The sequence below is a fragment of the Coregonus lavaretus genome (assembly GCF_964263955.1).
Source record: "Coregonus lavaretus genome assembly, contig: HAP1_SCAFFOLD_849, whole genome shotgun sequence".
Classification (NCBI taxonomy): Eukaryota; Metazoa; Chordata; class Actinopteri; order Salmoniformes; family Salmonidae; genus Coregonus; species Coregonus lavaretus.
This window is the reverse complement of record NW_028158489.1, coordinates 170,697-182,641: the sequence shown is the minus strand read 5'-3', so window position 1 is coordinate 182,641 and position 11,945 is coordinate 170,697.

Here is an 11,945-nt window from a genome sequence, read left to right as displayed (position 1 = left end):
ATGTGAGTCTGTTCTAACAGCCAGAGGGATGCTGGTCTGTTCTAACAGACAGAGAGATGTGAGTCTGTTCTAACAGCCAGAGAGATGCTGGTCTGTTCTAACAGCCAGAGAGATGTTGTTCTGTTCTAACAGCCAGAGAGATGCTGGTCTGTTCTAACAGCCAGAGAGATGTTGGTCTGTTCTAACAGCCAGAGAGATGTGAGTCTGTTCTAACAGCCAGAGAGATGTTGGTCTGTTCTAACAGCCAGAGGGATGTGAGTCTGTTCTAACAGCCAGAGAGATGTGAGTCTGTTCTAACAGCCAGAGAGATGTTGGTCTGTTCTAACAGCCAGAGAGATGCTGGTCTGTTCTAACAGCCAGAGAGATGCTGGTCTGTTCTAACAGCCAGAGAGATGCTGGTCTGTTCTAACAGCCAGAGAGATGTGAGTCTGTTCTAACAGCCAGAGAGATGTGAGTCTGTTCTAACAGCCAGAGAGATGCTGGTCTGTTCTAACAGACAGAGAGATGTGAGTCTGTTCTAACAGCCAGAGAGATGCTGGTATGTTCTAACAGACAGAGAGATGTTGGTCTGTTCTAACAGCCAGATAGATGTTGGTCTGTTCTAACAGCCAGAGAGATGTTGGTCTGTTCTAACAGCCAGAGAGATGTTGGTCTGTTCTAACAGCCAGAGAGATGCTGGTCTGTTCTAACAGCCAGAGAGATGTTGGTCTGTTCTAACAGCCAGAGAGATGTTGGTCTGTTCTAACAGCCAGAGAGATGTGAGTCTGTTCTAACAGCCAGATAGATGTTGGTCTGTTCTAACAGCCAGAGAGATGTGAGTCTGTTCTAACAGCCAGAGAGATGCTGGTCTGTTCTAACAGCCAGAGAGATGTTGGTCTGTTCTAACAGCCAGAGAGATGCTGGTCTGTTCTAACAGCCAGAGAGATGTGAGTCTGTTCTAACAGCCAGAGAGATGTGAGTCTGTTCTAACAGCCAGAGAGATGTTGGTCTGTTCTAACAGCCAGATAGATGTTGGTCTGTTCTAACAGCCAGAGAGATGTTGGTCTGTTCTAACAGCCAGAGAGATGTTGGTCTGTTCTAACAGCCAGAGAGATGTTGGTCTGTTCTAACAGCCAGAGAGATGTTGGTCTGTTCTAACAGCCAGAGAGATGCTGGTCTGTTCTAACAGCCAGAGAGATGTGAGTCTGTTCTAACAGCCAGAGAGATGTGAGTCTGTTCTAACAGCCAGAGAGATGTTGGTCTGTTCTAACAGCCAGATAGATGTTGGTCTGTTCTAACAGCCAGAGATATGTTGGTCTGTTCTATCAGCCAGAGGGATGTGAGTCTGTTCTAACAGCCAGATAGATGTTGGTCTGTTCTAACAGCCAGAGAGATGTGAGTCTGTTCTAACAGCCAGAGAGATGCTGGTCTGTTCTAACAGCCAGAGAGATGTTGGTCTGTTCTAACAGCCAGAGAGATGTTGGTCTGTTCTAACAGCCAGAGAGATGCTGGTATTTTCTAACAGCCAGAGAGATGTGAGTCTGTTCTAACAGCCAGAGGGATGCTGGTCTGTTCTAACAGACAGAGAGATGTGAGTCTGTTCTAACAGCCAGAGAGATGCTGGTCTGTTCTAACAGCCAGAGAGATGTTGGTCTGTTCTAACAGCCAGAGAGATGTTGGTCTGTTATAACAGCCAGAGAGATGTGAGTCTGTTCTAACAGCCAGAGAGATGTGAGTCTGTTCTAACAGCCAGAGAGATGCTGGTCTGTTCTAACAGCCAGAGAGATGCTGGTCTGTTCTAACAGCCAGAGAGATGTTGTTCTGTTCTAACAGCCAGAGAGATGTGAGTCTGTTCTAACAGCCAGAGGGATGCTGGTCTGTTCTAACAGCCAGAGAGATGTTGGTCTGTTCTAACAGCCAGAGAGATGCTGGTCTGTTCTAACAGCCAGAGAGATGTTGGTCTGTTCTAACAGCCAGAGAGATGCTGGTCGGTTCTAACAGCCAGAGAGATGTTGGTCTGTTCTAACAGCCAGAGAGATGCTGGTCTGTTCTAACAGCCAGAGAGATGTTGGTCTGTTCTAACAGCCAGAGAGATGCTGGTCGGTTCTAACAGCCAGAGAGATGCTGGTCGGTTCTAACAGCCAGAGAGATGTTGGTCTGTTCTATCAGCCAGAGAGATGCTGGTCTGTTCTAACAGCCAGAGAGATGCTGGTCTGTTCTAACAGCCAGAGAGATGTGAGTCTGTTCTAACAGCCAGAGAGATGCTGGTCTGTTCTAACAGCCAGAGAGATGTTGGTCTGTTCTAACAGCCAGAGAGATGTTGGTCTGTTCTAACAGCCAGAGGGATGCTGGTCTGTTCTAACAGCCAGAGAGATGCTGGTCTGTTCTAACAGCCAGAGGGATGTGAGTCTGTTCTAACAGCCAGAGAGATGTTGGTCTGTTCTAACAGCCAGAGAGATGCTGGTCTGTTCTAACAGCCAGAGAGATGCTGGTCTGTTCTAACAGCCAGAGAGATGTTGGTCTGTTCTAACAGCCAGAGAGATGTGAGTCTGTTCTAACAGCCAAAGGGATGTGAGTGACTAGCAGTATGGTCTGTTCTCTGAGCATGTGAAGTTGTTTTGTGGAAACTAAATCAAAAATGTCATTCCGAAGCGGTTCAAGACCGATTACAAGACCGATTACATCATTCCACACTCCTTACTGACAAAGTGCTTTTTCACTGCCTAAACAATAAGATGTAGATATTTCAAATAGATGTTTTTGATTCTCCGTTTCCACACTTTATTTTGAAGATATAGTGTTTAAAAGGTTCTGAATGAAAACGTTTTTTACACGTTTACATGATACAACCAGTCCGTTCTACAATAATCAACGTTCTGCATTCTAAGATGCGTCAGGTAGCCTGGCGGTTAAGAGCGTTGGGCCTGTAACTGAAATGTTGCTGGTTCGAATCCCTGAGCTGTCTATGTGAAAAAATCTGCAATTCTGCCCTTGAGCAAGGCACTTAACAACAACTGCTCCCCGGGCGCTGATGATGTCGATTAAGGCAGCCCCCTGCACCTCTCTGATTCAGAGGGGTTGGCTTAAATGCAGAAGACACATTTCAGTTAAACGCATTCAGTTGTACAGCTGACTAGGTATCCTTTTTCCCTACCAGGTTCTACGTACCACTGCTGTACATTAGAGAGAGAAGTGACATTGTGCCAATCTTTGCCCTCTCTGGTTCCAGTCCTGGACTGGAGGATGTATGGGACTCTCAGTTTACAGACGACCATGACCACTGGCCCATCATTCCCTCTCATGTTTGTAACTGTGTTTTGATGGGAGTAAGCTATACAGTACAAAGAGGTATCACTATAGAAATGGGTACGTACGTCCCCTTCTCAAATGTACAGATCTGCCTAGGTTAGTTGAGCGTATACTGTATGTGTGCGTGCGTGTGTGTGTGTGTGTGTGCATGTGTGCGTTTGTGTGTGTGTGTCTCTCGATCATTGTCTGAAGGAAGAGGCATCCCTCCAGATAAGTCAGATTTCCCAAGGTAAAAATCACTTGACTGACATATCCATAGAGAATGTATGACAAATCTATATATAGATATTATAGAATTTTTATGTGCAGGTGTCGGTGTCATTAAAAGCAACAACATTTTAAGGAGAAAAGACTTGTACGATATGACTCTGTTCACTTGACTGTACTGATGATGATGATGATGATGATGATAATAATGATGAAGATCAAACCCCTTGTTTTGAGAAGACTGCTTTGCTCCAATATCCACACTAGCATATCAGTCATTGGCGATGTATTGGCCATGGATTCTAAGTAGGTTGCTAGCTATTGTGGATATTGGAACGTATCCTAACAGAACCCAGCTGATGATAATGATGATGTTGACACTATGGTGTGAGGTGTGTTGTCGTGTGTCCTGGCTTATTAGAAGACCCTACTAAGTATAGAGGCTACCTTTAACACCATGTAAATAAAATACTATTTGCAATCTATTGTACCTATTCGACCTTTATTTCACCAGGTATGTCATGGAGAACATTTTGAATGAATCACATTTTATTCATTATTTGAGTGCTATTTCAAAGTCATATGTCACTGAGCTTTCAAGAGAACTTGAAAAGCCAAGGTCAACAGTGACAATAAAAAACTACCTTGATGTTAGAAGAACCATTGAGTTGCCAGGGCATAAGTACAGAGGATGATTTGACAGTTATTTCATCATTTTAACCCAACCTGGGCGTATCCTTTTTTTTTAATCACATCCTACCATGTTAGCCTGGCTGACGTGACTCACAGCGAAGGAGCGCTGTGACACTGCCCACTGGACACAGACGTAAATTCAACATCTATTTCATTGAAATGACATGGAAACAACGTTGATTCAACCAGTGTGTGCCCAGTGGGTGGTCTGGACAGGAGGCCGTTGTAAATGCAGTATTTGTGCATAAATGTGCCCCTGAATGTGCTGAACATTGATTGGTTCTCTCAAACATTTATTTATTTCATGGGGTTTTTGACCTCACGTTGTTTGGATTTGAAAATTCAACAGTTGTATTGGAAGGGGGTGGCGCTCGGGGGTTGTGTGTGATTGTCCATGTGGATGTTTGAGTGAGAAAGACAGCGAGGAGAACCAATCAGTATAAAAGCACATCCCCTTCATTATCAACATATCGTGCTGACAACATCAACATAGCCTTTCCAGACTGAAGTCAGGAGGGCTTCGAGTTCTGTGTTAGCCAGACTAACCACATGAACCCAGATCTAAGAGTTATGTGTTAGCCAGACTAACCACATGAACCCAGATCTAAGAGTTCTGTGTTAGCCAGACTAACCACATGAACCCAGATCTAAGAGTTATGTGTTAGCCAGACTAACCACATGAACCCAGATCTAAGAGTTCTGTGTTAGCCAGACTAACCACATGGACCCAGATCTAAGAGTTCTGTGTTAGCCAGACTAACCACATGAACCCAGATCTAAGAGTTATGTGTTAGCCAGACTAACCACATGAACCCAGATCTAAGAGTTATGTGTTAGCCAGACTAACTACATGGACCCAGATCTAAGAGTTATGTGTTAGTCAAACAAACTCCATGGACCCAGATCTAACAGTTCTGTGTTAGCCAGACTAACTACATGGACCCAGATCTAAGATTATGTTGTAGATCCTCATCATTAAAGCTGCGGTATTTCTCTGCTACCTCTGTGTGTGTGCATTCGTGCACCTGCCTGTGCATGTGTTCTTGTCTGCGTGTGCGCATGCGTGCATGTGTGTGTGTGTGTGTGTTGCAAACAAAATCTCATAGTTTCCCTTCGAATTTTGATGTATTATGGATGAACGTCTATTTTTGAGATGTATCCAGCTGAAAATAGCTGCCAGGTCAGTATACGACGTCCATCCATGTCTGAGGAGATGAAGTGGAAACCAGTCACTAGGGGGCAACAGTGAGCGCTGTTACCTTTAAGTAGGGTTCGGTTTTGCTAGGGTGTTGTGGACAGGGATGGCGGATGGGCCCTCACTAACTGTAAGTCGCTCTGGATAAGAGCGTCTGCTAAATGACTAAAAATGTAAAAATGCTATAGACAACCCCTCTAACTATCCTTCTACTCCTCCATGCTGTCACCTTTGATTCCTTTCATCATAGAGGTACAGATGTATGACATTAATTTGACCCGTGTTGTCAAAGCAGAATAATCCTGCAGCAACAGGATTTGAATGTTTAGTCCATAATGTTGCTTGATCGGTGGTTAGACTATTATCTGGCCAAAATTAGGCTACATAAAAAGTGCAATACTGTTAATATAATTGTGTGTTAGTGAGGGGTTTTCAGTGAATCTATTCAAGTCCTGCGGCTCAGGAAAATTGTAATTGACAACAGAGTGATCAAATTAAGATCCTACACCTGTAGGTTCCCGTTCACAAAGCCAGCCTGGACAAGTGAAATAAGGATGTAGTGACAATTGACTGGAACTAATTTCCTCAGGCTGTGTGAAATGTAGTGCTTTGTAATAACTCTATTATCACGATTATTACCCTTCACAATAAGTAGAAAAGTTAGACTCTACCAGAGAAAAAAGTCCCACAGTGGATGGGTGGTGGTACGTAATGTGGCATGAAATAGCTTTTCAATTTCACCTCCATTTATGCCTCCGTTCTAATATGGCAGAGACAGACATAGCTGGGGACGTGGTACTGCACCGTTCTGTTCCTCTCTGCTCTGCTCGGCCGCCTTTGTCCATCCAGACGTGGTAAAAACCTTGGGCATAGAGGTATGTGTGGGTGTGCGTGCGTGCGCGTGCATGTGTGTGAGTGGTGGTTCACTCTGGAGGATTTGGCACGAAAATCTATTTCTGATTAAACAAAGATGAGCATTCAGCAGTGTGCCTCAGATACAGACAGACAGACAGATCTCAGACAGACCCAACACAATGATGTACGAGGAACATACATCTCATCCGCTTTAGGAGCGAGGGAGGGAGAAAGATAGATAGATACATAGAGAGAGAGCGTCAGGGAGGGTGCAAGATGGAGGGAGGCAGAGAGAGAGAGAAGGGGGAGAGAGGAAGAGGTAAAGAGCGTGTGAGAGAGAGAAAGAGAGAAGAGAGGGTAGCTGAGAGAAGGGAGACGAAAGGGGAGAAGATGGAGAGAGAGAGAGAGAGAGAGAGAGAGAGAGAGAGAGAGAGAGAGAGAGAGAGAGCGAGAGAGAGCGAGAGAGAGAGAGGAGCCCAGACTGCTCTGAGTGATTTATTTAGGGCCGTGTTAGAAACCCTGACAGTTCAATTTGAGCTCTGCCTAGGTACCTGGCGTTGGGCGGATACAAGGGGAATGATTAATGTTGCTGATGAGCTAAATTCAAAACCTCCAGTGTGTGGAACAGCAACATGAATGGAACAGGATAAATAGTGGTAAACAACCCTGCTATGCACCGCACCTAACCTGAGTAACCTGTGACTGGCAGGGAATGGTTTGGACCTAAACAGCCGTTGTAGACACATAGTAGGCCTACTGTGTCTCATACGTCTATTGCCTTGTGAATATAACACAATGAATATGACTCCATTTCATCATTGTGTCCCTCCCTCCCTCTCCTCCTCCCTCCCTCTCCTCCTCCATCCCTCTCCTCCTCCTCCCTCCCTCTCCTCCTCCTCCCTCCCTCTCCTCCTCCCTCCCTCTCCTCCTCCTCCCTCCCTCTCCTCCTCCTCCCTCCCTCTCCTCCCTCCCTCTCCTCCTCCTCCTCCCTCCCTCTCCTCCTCCTTCCTCCCTCTCCTCCTCCTCCCTCCCTCTCCTCCTCCTCCCTCCCTCCCTCTCCTCCTCCCTCCCTCTCCTCCTCCTCCATCCCTCTCCTCCTCCTCCCTTCCTCTCCTCCTCCTCCCTCCCTCTCCTCCTCCTCCCTCCCTCTCCTCCTCCTCCCTCCCTCTCCTCCCTCCCTCTCCTCCTCCTCCTCCCTCCCTCTCCTCCTCCTTCCTCCCTCTCCTCCTCCTCCCTCCCTCTCCTCCTCCTCCCTCCCTCTCCTCCCTCCCTCTCCTCCTCCTCCTCCCTCCCTCTCCTCCTCCTTCCTCCCTCTCCTCCTCCTCCCTCCCTCTCCTCCCTCCCTCCCTCCCTCCCTCTCCTCCTCCTCCCTCCCTCTCCCCCTCCCTCCCTCTCCTCCTCCTTCCTCCCTCTCCTCCTCCTCCCTCCCTCTCCTCCTCCTCCCTCCCTCCCTCCCTCCCTCCCTCCCTCCCTCCCTCTCCTCCTCCTCCTCCCTCCCTCTCCTCCTCCTCCCTCCCTCTCCTCCTCCTTCCTCCCTCTCCTCCTCCTCCCTCCCTCTCCTCCTCCCCCTGCTGCTCTTCCTGCTGGAACACACAGAGGCACACACCATGAGGTGTCCTGTCAGGTAGAATCCCCTCACCCTGAATGAGGCATGGCAGTACAGTAGAGTGTTACCCAGCGGAGACAAGGATAGACAGTTATTCTTTAGTGTTGTAGCAGCCGCTGTCTTCGGTTTTAGCCTGCAGAGGGAGGGAGAAAACCTCATCTCCCTCCTCCAGAGAAAGAGAGCGAGAGAGAAAGCATGTGTTCTTGTCAGAAGCAGCATATCACTCACCAGTGACATCCCCATTCTGTCTCTCTGTAAACTTAACCGTCACAGAGAGATCTCAGAGGCACATGCACAAACACACACACAGTAATAGCAATAGTTCTAGGACTTTTTCTTTAGCTGTGGTCGGAAACCCCCAGACACAGAGAGACCTCTTATTACCTCACATTATATATGTTTATAAACTGGGTGGTTCGAGCCCTGAATGCTGATTGGCTGACAGCCGTGGTATACCACGGGTATGACAAAACATGTATTTTTAATGCTCTGATTATGTTGGTAACCAGTTTATAATAGCAATAAGGCACCTCTGGGGTTTGTGATATATTGCCAATATACCACGGCTAAGGGCTGTATCCAGGCATGTTGCGTCGTACGTAAGAACAGCCCTTAGCCGTGGTATATTGGCCATATACCACACCTCCTCGGGCCTTATTGCTTAAATATATATACAGTATATACACTACATGATCAAAAGTATATGGACACCTGCTTGTCGAACATCTCATTCCAAAATCATGGGCCTTAATATGGAGTTGGTCCCCCCTTTGCTGCTATAACAGCCTCCACTCTTCTGGGAAGACTTTCCACTAGACGTTGGAACATTGCTGTGGGGACTTGTTTCCATTCAGCCACAGGAGCATTAGTGAGGTCGGCACTGATATTGGGCGATTAGGCCTGGCTCACAGTCGACGTTCCAATTCATGCCAAAGGTGTTTGATGGGGTTGAGGTTAAGGCTCTGTGCAGGCCAGTCAAGTTCTTCCACATCGATCTCGACAAACCATTTCTGTATGGACCTCGCTTTGAGCACGGGGGCATTGTCATACTGAAACAGGAAACGGCCTTCCCCAAACTGTTGCCACAAAGTTGGAAGCACAGAATCATCTAGAATGTAATTGTATGCTGTAGCCTGAACCATGTAAGACAGCCCCAGACCATTATTCCTCCTCCACCAAACTTTACAGTTGGCACTATGCATTGGGGCAGGTGGCGTTCTCCTGGCATCCACCAAACCCAGATTCATCCGTCGGACTGCCAGATGGTATAGTCTGATTCATCACTCCAGAGAACGCGTTTCCACTGCACCAGAGTCCAATCGCAGTGAGCTTTAAACCACTCCAGCTGACGCTTAGCATTGCGCATGGTAGTCTTAGGCTTGTGTGCAGCTGCTCGGCCATGAAAACTCATTTCATGACGCTCTTGACAAACAGTTATTGTGCTGACGTTGCTTCCAGAGGCAGTTTGGAACTCAGTAGTGCGTGTTGCAACCGAGGACAGACGACTTTTACGCTACGCGCTTCAGCACTCGGCGGTCCCGTTCTGTGAGCTTGTGTGGCCTACCACTTCGCAGCTGAGCCGTTGTTGCTCCTAGATGTGTCCACTTCACAATAACAGCACTTACAGTTGACTGGGGCAGCTCTAGCAGGGCAGAAATTTGACGAACTGACTTGTTGGAAAGGTGGCATCCTATGACGGAGCCACGTTGAAAGTCACTGAGCTCTTCAGTAAGGCCATTCTACTGCCAATGTTAGACTATGGAGATTGCATGGCTGTGTGCTCTATTTTATACACGCGTCAGCAACGGGTGTGGCTGAAATAGCCGAATCCACTCATTTGAAGGGCTGTCTACATACTTTTGTATATGTATATATATATATATATACTGTTGGATAGAGATAACATAGTGTTTTCGACTGATAGGTCCTTCTACACACACACATTGTTGGATAGAGATAATGTTTAGATGAGCACTCACCCACACGACTCTTTATAGAAAACAGGGTTTACACAAGGTATTTCTCAAGGCTGCATTCCACCCTCTGGTGGCCATATGCAAGCACACATACTCTATACCAGGACGGCTCATAATGGCTGGAATGGAGCAAATGGAATGGCATCAAACACATGTAAACCATGTGTTTGATGTATTTGATACCATTCCACCCCAAACCACTCCAGCCATTACCATGAGCCTGTCCTCCCCAATTAAGGTGCCACCAACCTCCTGTGGTATACACACACATTATACACACATATACACACTCATATATATATATATATATATATATATACACACACACACAAGTGACTTTTTCCACATTTTGTTGTGTTACAGCCTGAATTTAAAATTGATTAAGTTTAGATTTTTTGTCACTGGCCTACACACAATCCCCCATAATGTCAAAGTGGAATTATGTTTTTAGAAAATGTTTACAAATTCATTAGAAATGAAAAGCTGAAATGTCTTGAGTCAAGGATTTAACCCCTTTGTTATGGCAAGCCTAAATAAGTTCAGGAGTACAAATTTGCTTAACAAGTCACATAATAAGTTGCATGGACTAATAGTGTTTAACATGATTTTTGAATGACTACTTCATCTCTGTACTCCACACATACAATTATCTTGAAGGTCCCTCAGTCAAGCAGTGAATTTCAAACACAGATTCAACCACAAAGACCAGGGAGGTTTTCCAATGCCTGGAAAAGAAGGACACCTAATGGTAGATGGGTAAAAATAAAACATTGAATATCCTTTTGAGAATGGTGAAGTTATTAATAACACTTTGAATGCTGTATCAATACACCAAGTCACTACAAAGATACAGGCGTCCTTCCTTCCTCAGTTGCCGGAGAGGAAGGAAACCGCTCAGGGATTTCACCATGAGGCCAATGGTGACTTTAAAACAGTTACAAAGTTTATTGGCTGTGATAGGAGTAAACTGAGGATGGATCAACAACATTGTAGTTACTCCACAATACTAACCTAATTGACAGAGTGAAAAGAAGGAAGCCTGACTCAGGAGGTTGGTGGCTCCTTAATTGGGGAGGACAGGCTTGTGTTAATGGCTGGAGCGGAATCAGTGGAATGGTATCAAATACATCAAACACATGGTTTCCATATGTTTGATGACATTCCATTCGCACCGTTCCAGCCATTATTATGAGCCGTCCTCCCCTCAGCAGCCTCCACTGAAGCCTCTACAGAATAAAAATATTCCAAAACATGCATCCTGTTTGCAACAAGGCACTAAAGTAATACTGCCAAAAAAATTTGCAAAGCAATTAACTTTTTGTCCTGAATACGAAGTTTTATGTTTGGGGCAATTCCAATACAACACATTACTGAATATCACTCTTCATGTTTTCAAGCATAGTGGTGGCTGCATCATGTTATGGGTATTCACCTTTCAGCAGGACAATAACCTAAAACACAAGGCCAAATCTATGCTGGAGTTGCTTACCAAGAAGTGACGGAGTTACAGTTTTGACTTAAATCTACTTGAAAATCAATGGCAAGACCTGAAAATGGTTGTCTAGCAATGATCAACAACCAATTTGACAGAGCTTGAAGAATTTCTAAAATAAGAATGGGCCAATGTTGCACAATCCAGGTGTGGAAAGCTCTTAGAGACTTACCCAGAAAGACTCACAGCTGTAATCGTGGCCAAAGGTGCTTCTAAAAAGTATTGACTTGGGTGTGAATACTTATGTTAATTAGATATTTCTGTATTTCATTTTTTATAAATTTGCAAAAATATATATAGAGAGAGAGAGACAGAGAGAGAGAGAGAGTGTGAGAGAGAGAGAGAGAGAGAGAGAGAGAGAGAGAGAGAGAGAGAGAGAGAGAGAGAGAGAGAGAGAGAGAGAGAGCGAGAGCGACAGAGAGACAGAGAGAGAGCGAGAGAGAGAGAGAGAGAGAGAGAGAGAGAGGGAGAGGACATGCTATGTGCACACTGCCCACAAAATGAAGTGGAAACTTCCTGCCAAATGTATGACCATATTAGAGACACATACTTCCCTCAGATTACACAGACCCACAAAGAATTCAAAAACAAATCCTAGTAGGATAAACTCCCATATCTATTGGGTGAAATACC